General features: G+C 41.1%; 1 protein-coding gene across 5 annotated transcripts in view; it reads left to right on the forward strand.

Moving 5' to 3' along the window:
* The first annotated feature begins 11993 nt into the window (after positions 1-11993).
* The window catches only part of SPOP (speckle type BTB/POZ protein), a 75427-nt gene continuing 68969 nt past the window's right edge, over positions 11994-18451 (forward strand). Inside the window, exon 1 of one of the 5 annotated variants that reach the window (XM_081932084.1) lies at positions 11994-12130. The gene's annotated coding sequence lies outside the window, so the exon portion shown is untranslated. Of the gene's footprint in view, positions 12131-12516; positions 12664-12837; positions 12857-18451 lie in introns of those variants that run through there. The other 4 variants (XM_081932078.1, XM_081932079.1, XM_081932085.1 and 1 more) reach the window with 4 other exon arrangements.

An 18451-nucleotide genomic window follows, 5' to 3' on the forward strand; every position in this document is an offset into this window, starting at 1 on the left:
GCCTTGATCATCAGGAGCTTATATGAGTTTTTAATTAGTGCTGCATTTTCAATAAGACTATCTGTACGTGTTACTGATTCTTTCCTGGATAACAGGGAGATAATTGCAAGAAATCTGTTTGAATTCTTTTCTTTCTTTCTTTTTTTTGGTCAGTAAAGAAAGGGCTGATATATTTAATCATGATGTAGAACTGCTGGCAGCTTTCTTGCAGCCCAGCCTTCATCTAATTACATTTCTACGTTTTTTAGCAAATTGAAAGAGAAAAATGGAGAAAGAAAATAATTAAAAACTGAAGAGAAAGTGAATATTAAGAAGATTTTAAAAACCCATGCATACTATAGCTTTCAAGGACATTGATTTAGAAATAAATTTAAGGACACAAAAAGCTGTCAAAATGCTATAACTGGAGACACGTCAAAGTTCACAAAGTTTGCTGCAATTTTTCAAACCAACTACAGTACATGCCTCATATTGCTTAGATGATCATTTACAAATGCCAGTCATAGGATAGGAAGCAGGAAATAGAAGCTTTTGTTGGCTCCCATGTGGACACCAATTGTCCACAGCAGTTTCTCAAAAGTACATCCAGTCTTGTCACCTAACATTCAGCAGCTGCTCCTCTGTCCATTTCTTGATTGTTTCTATTCATAATGATTCATTGCTGCTTGTTTAGAGAGGTGGGTTTTTTTTCTTTTTTAAGTTCCACAGCCTGATTATTATTTTTTTTTGAAAATTCCCATACAGTATGGAAAAGGGGACCTTGTCATTCTCCTACTGGCCTATAGGCATCTCCATTTAGTCGTACCTCATGTACAGCAAACAAAAGCGATTTAATACAATAATACAATACAATAGCAGAGTTGGAAGGGAGGTCTTGGAGGTCTTCTAGTCCAACCCCTTACCTAGGCAGGAAACCCTCCACCACTTCAGACAAACGGCTATCCAACATCTTCTTAAAGACTTCCAGTGTTGGGGCATTCACAGCTTCTGGAGGCAAGCTGTTCCACTGATTAATTCTGTCAGGAAATTTCTCCTCAGTTCTAAGTTGCTTCTCTCTTTGATTAGTTTCCATCCATTGCTTCTTGTTCTACCCTCAAGGATTTGCAAGGATTTTGCTGTCAGGAAGGTAGGAGTTAATCACTTCCTCTCAGTCTGCCTTTTGAACAAGCATGAATAGCTTAAAAAGTTCCCAATACATGGCACACTCTAATATATGTATTGTATCAACGTGTGTAGAAATGCACATTTTCTCCATTTTTAACGTGAAAAGTCTTTGTTTGGGATCATTTTATTTTTACATATTTAAAGTACTGTTTGCAATGATTCTCACTGGAGACTGAGATACTATAGATACTGGCTTTATATTGTATTGTATACTGAAAATAAGCCTGACTTAGTCAAGAAGTACCCAGCAGACTAGCCCTTGGCAGAGTAGTCATGAAAGTTTTGGAAAAGATATTCAGATGCTGTGATGAGCCTATATCTATAAAGATCAGAATATTGTAAGTAATGGTATATCCAGTAAGTCTATAGAAGCAAAAGTTTTGAGACAGCAGAATAGAAAGTGCTTTGAAGTTTGGTTTTGGTGAAGATTCCTGGGAATACTATGGACAGCAAGAAAACAAACCAATGCATCATTGAATAAATCAACTCAGATTTTTCAATTGAGGCACAAATGGCTAGGCTTAAATTATCCTAATGTGGACATCATGCAAGAATCTAGCTCTTTGGAAAATGCCCCAGGACCATTTCGCGTTCTTCGCCAGGAGACAATGTAAGGGCTCAACAACTGTGGCTTTCTGTTTAAGAAAGATGCTGTAGAAATTAAGGAGCTTGAGGAACGCCAGTAGCTCGGTTTGATTGCGAGGTGTAGGGGCGTACTGAATCGCTTTATTTTTTTTCGTGGTCGGGTGAATCCCAGAGCCGTTGATTAGGTACCCTAAGAATTCAACCCTTGGCACGTTAATCTGGCATTTTTCTTTTTTGAGACGGAGGCCCTTGTCTCTAATTCTAGCCAAAACAGTTCGTAAACATTTGAAAAGTTGTACCTCATTTGCAGCTGATACCAAGATGTCGTCGAAATAGGGGACGACTCCTGAAATCCCCTGCAAAAGCCGTTTCATAACACTTTGGAACAGTCCAAGGGCGATACTAACGCCGAATTGCAGGCGGTGACATTTGAATGCACCCCTGTGCGTCACAATGGTTTGGGCCTCCGCCGTAGCGCCATCTACAGGCAATTGTTGGTATGCCTGTGCCATATCCAATTTAGCGAATACTTTGCCGGGGCCTAGAGAATGTAGTAGGTGCTGTACAATGGGTAGAGGGTAAGCGCTTTGTTGTAGCGCTTTATTGATTGTGCATTTGTAGTCCGCACAGATGTGGACAGACCCGTCAGATTTGACAGGTGTCACTATAGGAGTCTCCCAGCGTGCGTGATTAACCAGCTCTAGAATTCCCTGGCCTAAGAGCTTGTCAATTTCCAGATTAATTTTGGGCCGGAGAGCAAAAGGTATTCTCCTGGGTTTTAGCCTTATTGGGACTATGTTGGGGTCCAAATTAAAAGAGATTGGAGTCCCCACATACTTACCCATACTGGTGCCGAAGACGTCCTCGAACTCCTTAAAAATCGCTTCAGCGCTCTCGTCTTTCAAGGCATTGATACCGGTCACTTCTAGGCCCAGGGCTTCGAACCAGTCAAGCCCCAGGAGGCTCTGCAGATTGCCGCAGACCACCGTCACTGGGAGCTGGCCACTGTACTTCTTGAATTGCATCCAGAAGGTGCCCTGGCCCACGATGGGGACTCGGTTTCCCTGGTAATCGCGAAGGTGGATGTCTGGGGCATGTAGATGCTGCTTCTTCAGGCTAGGGATAGCTTGCTTGAGTGTAGACCATGGCATGATGGTCAGTGATGACCCTGTGTCAATCTCCATCTCACATGGAGAGCCCTCGATGAGGATTGTGACCTTCAGCTTTTTTGGCCGCCTAGTGTGGACTTGACCAATCGAGGTGTGATAGATGACTCTGGTGTCACCCTTTGAGCGCCATGGTGGCTTCTGCCATGCCCCTTGGTTGAGCCTCTGCTGGCGGTTGGATTGGCTTCTCGGCTGCCAGATCGTCGTGGGGTGCTCGCTTCTGCACACCTATGTCCCTTTTGCTCACAATGTGGCAGGTAGCATCGCGGAAACGGCAAACTGATCGGACATGGTCTCCCACAGCTAGCGCAAGGCAGGAATCATTGTTTTTAATTTGCACACCGGCTTGGCGCGACTACTGCGCATGCGGCAACTGTCATCTTCTTTGCCTTCAGAGTTCTCTGCCTCTGCAGCCTCGCGGTGAACGTGTGTATTGTTCCGTGCGTATTGTAGAGTGTTTTGATGCTGCAGTGTCTCTGTGGACTTGACGGCTGATTCTGACGCCCTGACCTCGTCCAAGGCAATTGGTAGAGTGAGGTTACACTTGGCAAGTAACCTCCTCTGTAAATTAATGTCCCGCACACCACAAATTATGCGGTCAAGAATGAGTTTGTCTAGATCTCGGAACTCGCAGTATGCTGCGGCCTTTCGTAGCGCAGCAACATACTCATTAATTCACCTTCCCCTTGGTTGCGAATGTTAAATTCATGCCGGCGAACATGCTTGGATGGCTTGGGAGCGTAGGTCCTCAGTGTCTGCAGGAGCACGGACCAAGCAACTGATTGTAGTGGCGTTGGTTCAGAGAGGTCTTTGGCAGTTTCGAATACTTCCCATCCACAGTAACCGAGGAACATGCTCTTCTTGCAGCTTTCAGAAAGGCCCATGAGGTCGTTGGCCTCGAGGAAACAGTCAAACTGTAGCATATACGAGTCCCAGTGCTCGGTGACTGGGTCATATGGAGTCGGTGGGGCATGCATGGCCATTTTGTATCCTGAGGGTGTTTTGAGTTTGCTGCTCAAAAATGGCTGCTCGAAGCCACGCTGAGCTCCGGGCTGGATTTACTTGCTGCTTTGCTCCGCTCTTTTTGGTTCGCCTAGTTGCCTTCCAATCCTACCTTCTTCGCCAGGGTTAGATCAGGTAATGGAAAGGCACACACAGGCTAACGGTAACAACAGCTCTTTATTAAGTCAGTAGCAACTATGTACAATCCAGCGAAGGTTGAGTCTGACAGTAGCCCTTTTATAGGGAGCTGTCAGACCCTTTGACCAATGAGATTAAACCTCTGTTTTAAGGTCCGCCGGAACAGAGGACCTTGGTGAAAACCATTATAGCTGATGCTAGTATCTAACAATAGTACTGTTTTAATGTTTTTACATTTTCATATATTTAATTAATGTTTGCCATTTAAGCAGGTTATTTCAACCAATGGTCAAAACAATTGATTGAGTACTATAAATAACCTTGTTGTTGACATTTTTGAAAGACCTGAAAGGACAGGTTAGAGATTGATCATCATGGAAAAATCCTATGTAATCTGCAGAAGTCAAAAATGACTTGGTGATACATATCATCATTAGATTCTAGTGACAAATTATCCATTAATGAAGAAATTATATCATTTTTCCTCAAGACTCTGGAACAATTCATCTTGGAAGTTTGCGAATCCTTAAGTCAAATCATATATACATTCTTATAAAAATGAAATACATCTCAGTTGTCTTATTGTAACATTTTATTGTGGAGTAGCAAAAGGTTAGTCTCAAGCAAATTTAAATCTGATAATCCTAATTTAAATTCTAGATGAACTTTTAATACTTCCATAAAAAAGACAGAAACAGTAAAGTACAAAACTGGCGCAGTGCAGCACAAAAACTGGGTACGTCAAAATTATTTTTCATTATTCAGTATAAAAATGGCACTTGAACTTTCTGTTTGCATGATGACTAATTACTCAATCCAACACACGTCTATATAGAAGCAAGTTGCATTGTATTCAGTAGAAGTTTCTATTACTATAAACAGATATGGGTAAAGAATTGCTCCTTTGATCACTACTGAACTGAAAGATTTTTTTTCTGGTTATGACAATTATAGTATCACTACTGAACTGAAAGATTTTTTTCTGGTTATGACAATTATAGTCCTGTCAAAATCCTATAAATAGAGATAACAAGGTTCTCTGTTGACAATTATTTAGGTAAATAGCCTTAGCAAATTGTAGGACCAGCCAGATCTGAAAGATCTCATAAACTACAAGTGGCATAAGCTTTAGTACTTGGGATGGCCTGGCAATTCCTCAGCACTTTTAGTCAGAATTGGAGTCATTAAAAAAGAAAAGAAAAATATCCCAATGGAACAGTATTTCCATAACACTGTTAAGAAAACTGTTTGGATATGGTTGCCAGGAATCAAACATAACTTGGGAGTGTCTTTATCTTCTTAATCAGATAAATATCAGATTTGTCAGTCTGCCTACATACAGGTAAGGTCTCAAGTTATGATCACAACTGAGCCCAAAATTTATGTTGCTAAGTGAAACATTTGTTAATGTGTGTTTTGCTCCATTTTACGGCCTTCCTTGCCACAACTGTTAAGTGAATCATTACAGTTATTAAGTTAGGAACACGGTTGTTAAGTGAATCTGGCTTCCACATTGACTTTGGTTGTCAGGTGATTGCTAAAGGTGAATGGTCCTGGGACACTGCAACCGTCATAAATATGAGTCACTGCACTTGTTAAATTAGTAGTAGTTGTTAAATAAATCTGGCTTCCCCATTAATTTTGCTTGTCAATTTGCAAGTTTGTCACATGACTCCAGGACACTGAAATTGATACAAATGAGTCAGTTGCCAAGCATCTGAATTTTTATCACAGACCATGTGGATGCTGCAACGGTTGTAAGTGTGAGAAACGGTCATAAGTCACTCTTTTTAGTGCCGTTGTAACATTGAACGATCACTAAATAAACTTTTTTAAGTTGTGGAGTACTTGTATTTACCCAAGACTTATTCCAAAGTAAATAAGCATAGAATTGCTTCTGTACTTAGGCGTATATTAAATTCAAACAATTAAACAAGGAATAAATAACATAGAAATATGGGGTATTGATTTCTACATTGTGCTTAATGTAAGGTTGTTGTTATATAGGATGTAAAAAGTGCAACTAAAGCAAAATGCTTTTGTCCAGATTTTTGAAATCTTTACACAGGATGCCAATTTTTTTCCAAATGTTATATAGTGTATGTGTGTGCCCCCCCCCCCCCACACACACACATGTATCACTGTACTCTCATTTAACAGATTTCTCCTATCTATGATGTTTCTTATGTCAATTATGCAAATAATACAAATTGATGCGAATGATGTAATTTGGTGTATTGTAAAGGTTAAGATGCTGGCCTAGAAACTAAGAAATGGTGAGTTCTAGGTCTCTTTCAGGCATAGAAGGGGTGAATTTGCCCCATCCGACTGAATTTTCTGTTGTTGGCCAATGTCAGCTGGAACTTTCTTTCCAATACTATGTGAGAAGATGGCATCTATAATGGTCTTTAAGGTTTTAAACACTTTCCCATCAGTCGTCATTTAATTATTTTTAAATGGTAAACTTTAATTCTACATTGACATGCAGTAATATAACTCTGGTATATTTCATATTTTGATTTAGTACGAATTTAAATAAACATGAGTGGAGGCTTTCATTATTACAAAAATCCAGTCAGTGAATGGCAGCAGATACTGTAAACCCAAGTCACTGCTGCCTTCTAACAGTCCTCTGAATATTTGCAGTCAATATAGTAGCCCCACCATAAACTGTGATTTGGAAATCCATGGCTTGGATTCAGAGTACACACTAAATACATTCATTTGCACGCTTTGAAAATCCCATTGCAGTCATAAAATGAAGGCAAGGTGTGCTCTAGTTAAAGAACTTCACTAAGCAACCTTGACAACCACTGCTGTACAGGTAAGTCACTGCCAGAGACATTTCCCGTAAAATTCATGTGTGCATGTGCGTGTGTAAACTTGTACTACTCCTGCATATTATCCAATTTATATGGCCATCCACAGATCCAAAAATGGCCTCAAACAAAATAAAAACAGAATTTCATTAAAACAAAAACTGCCCCTGGTGCATCCAAACTCAGGCACCCTAAATTTGAGTGGCCTACTCAAAGGGACATTTTACACCCAAAAATATATAATTATGAAGTAATTCAAGCAAAGCATTTAATAAAGGGGATGCCAAGTCCTTTTATAATGTACAGAAATAATGATATGTACATTTGGTATATGTGATAAGTCAGAAAACAAATAATCAAACAGTAAAAGATGCTCATTGCATTAAGACTTGAATAGAAAACATGATTCTAGATAACATATACAAGACACAAATTATGGATTACAATACTCTTTTCCAGCTGAGTTTTATCTTTCTTAAAACTTGCAAGTATATACAAGGACTTTCAGAAGTTCTCTATTGTTTAGTTCTACAAAGACAAGTTTTTGCATATTTGGGCAACTGATGTCCTTTGAAAATAAAATGAGGCATTGGAGTTTTCCTGCATTACCGTATTTTTCAGAGTATAAGACACACCTTTTTCCCTCAAGAGGCTGAAAATCTGGGTGCATCTTATATACTGAATACAGCATCTTTGCCTCCTGAAACCTCACCCCCTTCACCAAAATTCCCATGCATAGCCTTTAGTGCTCCTGGGGCTTGGGGAGGGCAGAAATGAGTGAAAAACAGCCCATTTTGGGGAGGTCTGCAGAGTGCAAAAACTTTTTTTTTTAATTTGCCTCTTCAAAATCTTGGTGCATCTTATACTCCGGTGCATCTTATACTCCGAAAACTACAATATATTGAAATCAAATGCAATAATGTGATTTACCCACCAATCAGTACTTACAGCACGGGAAAGAGAAGATATTTCACCTCTAAGAAGTAATACAATTCTATTTTACAGGCCAGAATTATCAATCACATGCTGGTTCTGTGGGCATGGCTTGGTGAGCGTGATGTGGCTTGGTGGGCATGCCAGGGGACGGCTACTGTAAAATCTTCATTCCCTCCCCACTCCACAGGAAAGTTACTGCAAAATCCCCATTCCCTCCCGATCAGCTGGGACTCGGGAGGCAGAGAATAGATGGGGTCGGAACCAGTCAGAAGTGGTATTTACCAGTTCTTCAAACTACTCAAAATTTCCATTACCGGTTCTCTAGAACTGATCAGAACCTGCTGATTACCACCTCTGTGTCCTATCCCCATTTGAAAAAGTAAAACTATTGTAAAAGTAGCAACATAAGCAAAGGTCCAAGGAAACCATTTTTTTTAAAGTAATAAATCCACAAATATTATTTGTTGCAAGTTCCAAGAATCTGACAATCGCCACCTGTGAGGAATCCAAGGACCTTTTTCTTCCACAAGGACAGTGCGTTGGGTAGAAAAAATCTGGAGTGCACTCTCCAAGATTGGATTGTGATGGAAATTTCCCTGATGGAACTCAGGGCAACTATAGCTCCTATTACTGTCCACAGCTCTCAGTGCTGCTTCTGTAAGGATAGAAACTGTTTGGCAGTTAATTTATTTCCTCAGCCATGGATGCACTGAACTAGCAGAGAAGCAGCTCCCCCCCCCCACTTCGTCTAGAAGCTTCTAGAAATTTCCACAAAGGTTCCAGGAATAAGCCAGTCTATTATAGGTTCATTACCAAAATGCCCTTTCACACTTAATTGATAAGTCAGAAGATGAACGAAAGTATATAGGGGAATTGAGAACCATGCAGAACCATACCAAGATGCACATATAGCTTTTATGTATATTGAGAGGTTATGCACCGAATAAAAATTCCTTGTGTGTCCAATCATAGTTGGCCAATAAAGTATTCTACTCTATTCTATTCTAAAGACATTGCAAGTGACAATCCCAGCATCTGAAAAAAACTTCCCATAAGCAATAGCAGAGATAACTTTAAACATAGATGAAAAGATTAATTAGCATTTAGATCAGCAAAGTGATTTATTTATTTATTTATTTATTTCTTGGATTTCTAGACCGTCCCCTCTCCCAAAAAGGGACTCGGGGCGGTGTACAGTCAATGCAGATAAAAATACAATCATAAAACAATTAAATATATTTGGATGGAGGAGATAGGCTGTACAAGAAATAAATATATTCTAAAACCCTAAAAACATCCCCAATTAAAAACCCAAACCCAATTAAAATAAATCCCCGGGAGGTAAAACTAAGAAAGTGCCAGGCCAGCTGATTGAAATAGGTGAGTCTTTAACTTTTGACGGAAGGAACGGAGGTCGGTGGTGGTTCGAATGTCGGGGGGGAGGTCATTCCAGAGGGTTGGGCCCATCACAGAGAAGGACCTACTCCTAGGTGTCGCCCGCTGACACTGCCTAGCGGACGGCACCAGGAGGAGTCCCTCCCTGTGTGAGCGAATAGGTTGCAGGGACGTGTGTGGTAGGATGCGATCCTGCAGATATCTAGGTCCTATGCCATGGAGCGCTTTAAAGATGGTGATCAATACCTTGAAATGCACCCGAAAGGCCACAGGTAGCCAGTGCAGCTCGCGCAGGAGCGGTGTTACGTGGGAGTAACGTGTACTCCCCATGATAACCCGCGCGGCTGCGTTCTGAACTAGCTGCAGTCTCCGGATGCGTCCCAAGTGACAGCTGGTCATCAAGGAGGACGCCCAAATTGCGCGCCCGCTCCACAGGGGACAGTTGTTCGCCCCCTATGGCCAGCGATGGTGTCAGCTGGCTGAACCGAGGTGCCGGTACCCATAGCCACTCGGTCTTGGAGGGGTTGAGTTTGAGTCTGTTGTCCCCCATCCAGATCCCGACGGCTTCCAAACACCGGGACATCACTTCGATAGCCTCGTTGGGGTGGTTTGGGGTTGAAATGTACAGCTGAGTGTCATCAGCGTACAGGTGGTACTCAACCCCAAAGCCACGGATGATCTCACCCAGTGGCTTCACATATGCGTTGAACAGGAGAGGCGAGAGGACCGACCCCTGCGGCACCCCACAAGTGAGTGGCCTCAGGGACGACCTCTGCCCCCCTGTCAACACACATTGCTTCCGGTCGGAGAGGTAGGAGCCGAACCACCGCAGAACGGTGCCTCCGACTCCCATCCCCTCCAACCGGCGCAATAGGATACCATGGTCGATGGTATCAAAAGCCGCCGAGAGGTCTAATAGGACCAGGATAGAGGAACAACCCCTATCTCTGGCCCTCCAGAGATCATCAACCAACGCGACCAAGGCTGTCTCAGTGCTGTGCCCGGGTCGGAAGCCGGACTGGCGTGGGTCTAGATAGTCGGATTCGTCCAGGTGTCGTGGAAACTGCTGCGCCACCACATTCTCAACAACCTTCGCCAAGAAGGGGAGGTTGGAGACTGGACGGTAATTAGCTAGCTCCATTGATTGCCTTTCATAAAACAGAGAAGTGCATCCAATAATAAAACCACCTGGTCTGTCTGTGTGAGTTATTTGGCAGCCTGAGATCAAGATTCCTTTCAGCTACCATAAGGCATCTGTAGCATGGCAAACATCAAAATCATACAGAGTCAATGAAGATATTGATAGTTTTGTCTGTGGCAATACAACAAACATGAATTAAGACAGTAAATTCAGCTATTCAGGCTCCCAAGGAAGATAACAAGGGTTCTGTTCAGGATAGAACCATGAGAAACAAAAAACAAACACCCAAAACCTAATTTGTGGAAAATCCATAACCAAGTCTTTTGATATTTGAACAGAAAGGACAGCAGTAGCCAAAGCTTTTAGGCAACTACTGCTTCACATGAAACAGGGTCCAACTGTAGCAGTGATGCCTTAACATTGATAATGTAACAACAAAACCTCTTCCCTGTCCTACGGGGACACAGGAATTTTTCCTCCTCACTTTTCAGCTGGGAAAAGAATATGACTCTATTACGTAAGTAGGAATGTTTATGTGGAATTCAAGAAAATCATTCAACAGGTAGAGAGGTAAACAAAATTTATTCTTAAATAAAACAAAGATTGTGATTGTAACAGCATGGTATCACAGTAGTGGCATTTGGATACCAAATCTTCTATTAGCATCAAATTAGTCTTGTTTTCATTTGGCTTATTACTCCAACTTGAGCAATATTTAAGGAAAAAATTCAAATGTCTGTGACAAATTTATTCACAAAAAGGAAAAAGCTATAGCTTTAAAGTCTTTTTCACTTTTTAATATTAAGCTCTGCACGCTTGAAAATTCTTTCAATCCTTGGTATGAAATGGATCACAAGTTTCATCAGAATGCTGAACAATGATGTTTCTTCAAGTACTCTTAAAAGGGTTAATTTTGCTTCTTAGTCAAACTATAACAAAAAGGTCGTAAGATTATTACAATTGGCTTCTGATTGCAAGGACAATGCAAGAAAAATGCATGTTTTTCTGAAGTTTAAAAAAGGGCTTAGACAGCCGTGTTTAAATTACCATCACCTTTTAAAATGCTAATAATGAAGCCTAAAATTTAGGACAATACACCAAGGTTCAATAAAACTCCAAAGCTATTAGTTACAGATGCTAATATCCAGGCACAAATTCCTGGGAGAAGAGCCAGGTCTTCACAGCCTTGCCAAAAGCCAATGGCATAGGGACTGCCCTCTTTCAAGTAGAGGCTGTTCCATAGGGAAGGCAGGATCTCAGAAAAGTACGTTGTCTCAGGTAACACTATGCTTGCTTTGTTCCCCTTCACTTCTCGGTGGCAGCATATTTGGCATCTGAAATGTTATTGGAAGATAGTTAAAAATGTGTTTATGAATTGTATTTGGAGAGCACCTTATTTGTAACTTAGCGTCATAGCAACCGCTGCATTAAAATCTTTTAATGTGCTTTTAATAGGCCTGTTGAATACTACTTTCGATAATAATGCCGAAACATGACCCCACCTTTGATTATTTTCCTTCGTTCCTGGTATCTTCTGTACTATTCAAAATAGCGTGCTGATCACCCTAAAGAGAAGCCTCGACGTTACTTCTTTCCCGCCGTTTTTGGTGCGACCGATCCCTCTTGCGCCTGCGCAATGGCACCATCTTCCAGTCTCCTCCCCCGTCTGCCGTTGAATGAACGAGGCGTCGTGGTAACGTCACTAAAAGTCCCGGATGTGTCAGGTCAGGGCGTTATGGAGAGACCACAAGGGGACGGCTGCAGCTACTGCGTATCGTTTGCAGGTGAGGTGGAACGGGTGACAGGTATAACTCACCACATCATAGGGACAAAAGGAGCAATATATAACGCTGATACGCAACTGATTGCAAAATAATGAGCCAAAGGCCCTGACGCAAGAAGAAGGGGCGGGGCGGAAGGCTAAAAACCTCGGTTGAGGGTCGCGCATGCGCCATGATGTAGTCTCGTCCGTTCGGAGTGCAGCCCATGCGCCTTCATTCAAAGGCTGACAGATTGCGCAGGCGCCTTGCTGAAATCGTTGTGGGAGGGAGAGAGGGAGGTCCAGGTTAATTCTAGGGCACGCATGCGGTGCAAAAAGTTTGTGGCATGCCGCTCCTTTGCGCCTGCGCTGAAGGGAATGAAAGAGGAACAGTCACATCCTGCAGCTTCCTGGCTTTTCTTTCCTTCTCCTCCCACCCCTCTTCTCTTGCGCCTGCGTATAATGTTGCTGCAGGGGCCTTGCGGAATAATGATCCTGGTGCAGCTGCGTAAGGGGGAAAGGATTGCAAGACGGAGAGATGCTGCCAAATAGTGAGCTGTGAGTGCTGTTGCTGCTTTTCAAAGGGGAAAACAAGTAGAAGGGACCAAGAATGGCAATGGAGTGGGGAGAGGTGTTACCTTATTCTGTTTCTGTAATGATCCCTGCCCACTATACTGTCCGGGTCATTGATTTACTCCTATTTATCTTGATAAAGAACAAAGTGGCAGAAGTTATTTACTGAGGCCAACAGGTAAGAGTCTTCATCCTGACCCCCTTTCTGGAAGGCAAAGAATTAGGTTGAATAATTGGTAAAAGGTGAAATGATGCTAAAGCTCATCAGTCTAATATGATAACTGTGACTAAAGAAGGCATCTTTATATTCTGATGAAGTTTGATGAGAATCGAACCTGGGCAGGCCATAGGCAAGAAACTTGCTGTTTTCTCATCAGTAAAATAATAAGTTTAATAAGTTTTGCACATTTCGTAAGCTTAAAGCAACTTTATCTCAGAGTTAATACTGTTGAAAGGAATAGAAATCATATGTGATCTGTACAAGATGATTCTTAAATATTTCTATACAGTTTTTCCTGTTCACAGGATGTATAGTTCCTTTAAATTTGCACTTGAAAACCTTTTAATATATAGCATGTTAGTAGTCTAAACACCTGTCCATATTCAGTGCCTTGGCTTTTCAGTCTGAGATGCCATAAATGTGTAAAACTTTTTGGAATGCTCAATGGGTGCAATATTAATGATTTTGCAGAAAAGTAGACAGTTGAAAGGGACAGTAGCTATTTGTTGATGTACATAGTTATTATTCAGAAATTATCTTAGATAACAGGTAAGTGGGTTTCTAGATTAAGAGATGTGGCTTGTGTGATATGCCTTGGAAGAGAACTAGCAGGTGTAGTTAACTTGACAGCACTACAAAGTTGTCAAAAATTTGCAGTTTTGCCTGCCACAATCTCGTGCTCTGCAGACTGAAATCATGAGGACCTTGTTTTGAACTTGCTAGTAGTAATGGCAGAGAAGCTCTTTAAACATAGATGCTGTCCATCATCTTGCTTAATGCCCCCCCCTATGTTTTATAAGCATATTTGTAACTTAGCAAACAAAATGTTCCAGCATTGTTAAATCAAAGTCCAATAAAAAATCAAAAGTATAGATTTGAATTAAAGGGCATCTGATTACAAGAGACTATAAGCATTAAAGTATTGAATTAGAATATAGTTCAAATCCATTCTTAGCATAGAAGCTCATGTGACCAGATAGTGTCTGTATCATGTGACACATTGAGTCACAAACTTATCAACTGAGCATGTTATATGAATCCAGCCTCTGTGGATAGTTTATGGCACAGTAATACCATACAAACTAAAAAAGTTAGGCAATGTATTTAAGCCTAATATAGATAACTGTGAGTGTATCATGCAAATATTACCTGTTGTGCAAAAAGCTTGGAGAGGATGCTACTTATACTGCTTTTTGCTCCTGAATAATAAATATGATATTAGTCTAACAAATGAGTACATAAACTGTCAATGCTTAGATTGATTAGCATTTAAAATGGCTAAATGTTTAAAAGTAAAGTGACTTGATTTAAAGCTAAGCACTGATTATGTTTCTGGACAATAGGGATGGTAAAATCCAAAAGTCATTTGAAAAGTTCCAGTAGAACTTCTTTAAGCATGGTAAATGGTCAACCAAGTGATAAATGCAGTTTAATTTAAGAAGTGTAAAGTGATGCATATTAGAACAATAGCTACTCTTAATTTTGCATTTATACAGCTAGGACCTGAGTCTCAGTTATCAAGGGAAAAAATCTTGGGGTATATAGTAAATAGCTCAGTGAAGATATCAGTGTGCAGCAGTGATGAAGAAAGCAAATGCTATAGTAGAATTCATTAGGAAAGGAATTTGAAAATAAAACTGCTAATATTGTAATGACATTATATAGATCTGCTGCAAATCTGCACCTAGTATGATGTACACAAGTTCTGTTCACCACATTTAAGGTACAAATATAAACTCAAAAAAATACAAAAAGACATACAAAAATATGACTAATCAGGGCAAGATTCTTCATGTGAGAAAAGATTAGAATATTTCAGATTTCAGCTTGACCCAAGGGTAGAGTTATGATTGAGATAAGATATTGAAAAAATAGACAGGAAAATTTTTCCCTTTTAAAATATTATGACAAGGTATCATCTGATGATGCTGATTTAGATGTTTTAGAACAGGCAAGAACCCCTTTACAGAACAAGTAATTAATCTCTAGAACTCATTACCAGTAGACTGGTGATGGCCACTTTTTGTATAGCTTTAAAAGAGGGCTGAATTCATGAAGAATGAGTCTTATCAAGTGATACAAGTTAAAGGCTCACTTTTAATTCTGGTTGAATTCACATGCTCCCCAATGCTAGTGGAAGGGGATCAGCACAGGGAAAATAAAATGTCTTGGTTGCTCATTTGCAATAATTCATAGTCATATGGTTGGGGTCTCTGAGAAATCTGGCTTTGAACTGTTCCAACAGGGCTATTTCTTGCAAGTGCTTTTAAAAAATCAATACAAGTGATCCTATTCTTACAACCTTTTATTTAGTGACAAAAGTTAAAATGGCACTGGAAAAAATGATTTATGACTGTTTTACAGCCTTGCGATCTTTGCAACATTCCCATGGTCACGTGATCAAAGTTTGGATGCTCAGCAGTTAGCTCAATAATGGCAGTTGCAGTGTCCTGGGATCATGTGATCGCCTTCTGCAACCTTCTGACAACCAAAGTCAACGGGGAAACCAGATTCACTAAGTAACCATGGTACAACTGCAGTGATTCACTAACAAATGTGACAAGAAAGGTCATAAAATGGGGCAAACCTCACTCAACAACTGTCTTACTTAAAAACAGAAATTTTGGGCTCAGTTGTGGTTGTAAATCAAAGATTACCTATAGAGTGTTGATCCATTAGTTATGACAAGAATTGAATGACCAGATTATTGCTAAATCTTGATGTTGTAGGTTGAGAGTGACTGGCCCAGAGTCATCCAACTGGCTTTCATGATTAAAGTGGTATTAGAACTCACAGTTGTCTGGTTTCTAGTGTGGTGTCTTAACCACTAGAGCAAACTGGTTTTCTTTTATGTCTTTCTCTCTTCATAAATATTGCTAGAAGTTGCCTATTAGTTATTCATGGTAACTTGCTTCAATAAATGTGTTCCCTGATTGGTGTATTTTGAGGCTTGATCTTGAATGTGCTTCTGGGGCAAGCTCTAGAGCAGAGGTGTCAAACTCAAGACCCAGGGGCCAGATCCAGCCCACGGGCTGCTTAGATCTGGCCTGCGGGACCACCCTGGAAACAGCAAAGTACTGGCCCGCGGTGCCTCTGTCAGTGAAATCGGAGCTCAGGAGGGCTGTACATGGCCCTCCCAAGCTCTGTTTTTGCTGGCAGAGGGTTGCAGGAGGCCATTGCAGCTGAAAATGGAACTTGTGAGGACTGCATGCAGCTCTCCTGAGCTCAGTTTTCGCTGGCAGAGCATTGCAGGAGGCCGTTGCAACCAAAAATGTATTTCAGGAGCCCATTTTTGCTGGCAGAGTGCTCAGGTCGCCACCCCAACATAAGTGATATCAAACTGGCTATAATAATAATAATAATAATAATAATAATAATAATAATTTTAATTTATTAGCCGCTCCCTCTCCACAAAGGACTCGGGGCGGCGTACAATAAAACATATAAAAACATAAAAACATATGTGCAAACACATAAACATCCAAATACACACATATACAGAGACATACATGCACGGAGGAGGTAACAATTACATCACATTAAGAATATTAAAAAATCAACCATTAAAATACCCCTTAATAATAACACAATTTAAAATTTAAAAGGACTGTCAGGAGGAATAAGAAAAACTACGGTTGAGCTAGGCCAGATAATTGAAAAAGGTGGGTCTTAAGCTTTACACGGAAGGAGCGGAGATCGGAAGTAATCCTGATGTCACGGGGGAGGTCATTCCACAGGGCTGGGCCCATCACAGAGAAGGCTCTGCTCCTGGGTGTCGCCCCCCGACACTGTTTAGTGGACAGCACCCGGAGAAGTCCCTCTGTGTGAGCGGATTGGTCGTAGGGATGTATGGGGCAGGATGCGATCCCGCATGTAACTAGGTCCTGTGCCATGAAGCGCTTTAAAGATCATAATCAAAACCTTGAAACGCACTCGATAGACTACAGGAAGCCAGTGCAGCTCGCGCAGGAGAGGTGTTGCAGGGGAGTATCTGGTCCTCCCCATAATCACCCGCGCGGCCGCATTCTGGACCAACTGCAGTCTCCGAGTGCATCTCAAGGGAAGCCCCATGTAGAGAGCATTACAGTAGTCCAGGCGAGACATCACCAGCGCATGGGTGACTGTGCGTAAGGCATCCCGGTCCAATAAGGGGCGCAATTGGCGCATCAGGCGAACCTGGCCCTGATCCTCCCTCCCGAGATAAAACACAACCCTGATGCAGCTCTCAATGAAATCGAGTTTGACACCCCTGTTCTAGAGCTGGTGGATGTGAGTTTATCAGCAATTTATTACAACTGTTAAGGAAGGTAATAATTCAATTTTTGGGGGAAGTTGCTCAAATCCTATTCATACATTGATAATGAGTAGAAGAAAAGAGTTAGAGGGCAAAATATTTCAAGAACTGGAATGATATGAAACATATAAAGCTGTAAGCAATTTTGAGTGCGATGAGGAGACTTCTGAATAGGTTAAAAGTAATACAACAGTGCTGCAAAACTCTGGATAACAACTGGAAGGCATCAAAGAACAGACATTTTTAGCATTTCTCTGCGGTCCACAAATTATCTCTTTTTGAGTTTTTTAAGTTTCTTTGCGGTCGCAAATTATCTGTGTTTTTGAGTTCAAATTTGCTAGTCTTAAAGTACATTATCCACTGAAGGTAGAGATAGCAGTAAGGTTTGTTTGGAAGTGATAAGACTTTAAAAGTAAAATACTACTCAATGGTAAAATATAATAGGTATGAATTGTTTCAAAATTATTCATCAGGAAACCTTTTTAAATTGCTCTTTTTTGCTTATTTCTTAGACATTAGTTATAAAGTCCCAATCAGGAACAATCAGTCTCCCTTTATTTATTTATCAGTACAAATACATATATCTATATCTATATATCTATATCTATATCTATATCTATATATCTATATCTATTTATCTATCATCTATCTATCATCTATCTATCTATCTATCTATCTATCTATCTATCTATCTATCTATCTATACGCACGCACGGACGCACTAATATACTAGTAATTTTTGAAAATTTAATAATGGCCACTTTGAAATGGTATATTACAGATGTGTCAAACTCAATTTCATTGAGGGCTGCATCAGGACTGTGGTTGACCTCGGGCGACCGCGTGGGTGTGGCTGACCGGGTGGCCGTGGCCAACTGGGTAGTTGTGGCCAGCTTGACGACACTCCCCAAACTGCTGGCCTGATCTTTCCTCTTTTCATTGGGTAAACCAGGCAGAAGCTATGCTGGCCTGATCTTTCCTTTTCACATTGGGTAGACTGGGCCGAAGCTACGCTGGCCTGATCTTATCCTCTTCGCATTGGGTAAACCAGGCTGAAAGTACACTGGCCTGATCTTTCCTCTTTGCACTGGGTAGACTGGTCTGAAGCCATGATGGCCTGATCTTTTCTCTTCACATTGGGTAATTCGGGTTGAAGCTACACTGGCCTGATCTTTTCTCTTCACACTGGGTAAACCAAGATAGCCCCGCGGGCTGGATCTGACTACGTTGTGGGTCGGATCTGGCCCGTGGGCCTTGAG

This window comes from Natrix helvetica, assembly GCF_964273705.1.
Source record: "Natrix helvetica genome assembly, chromosome: Z".
Taxonomy (NCBI): Eukaryota; Metazoa; Chordata; class Lepidosauria; order Squamata; family Natricidae; genus Natrix; species Natrix helvetica.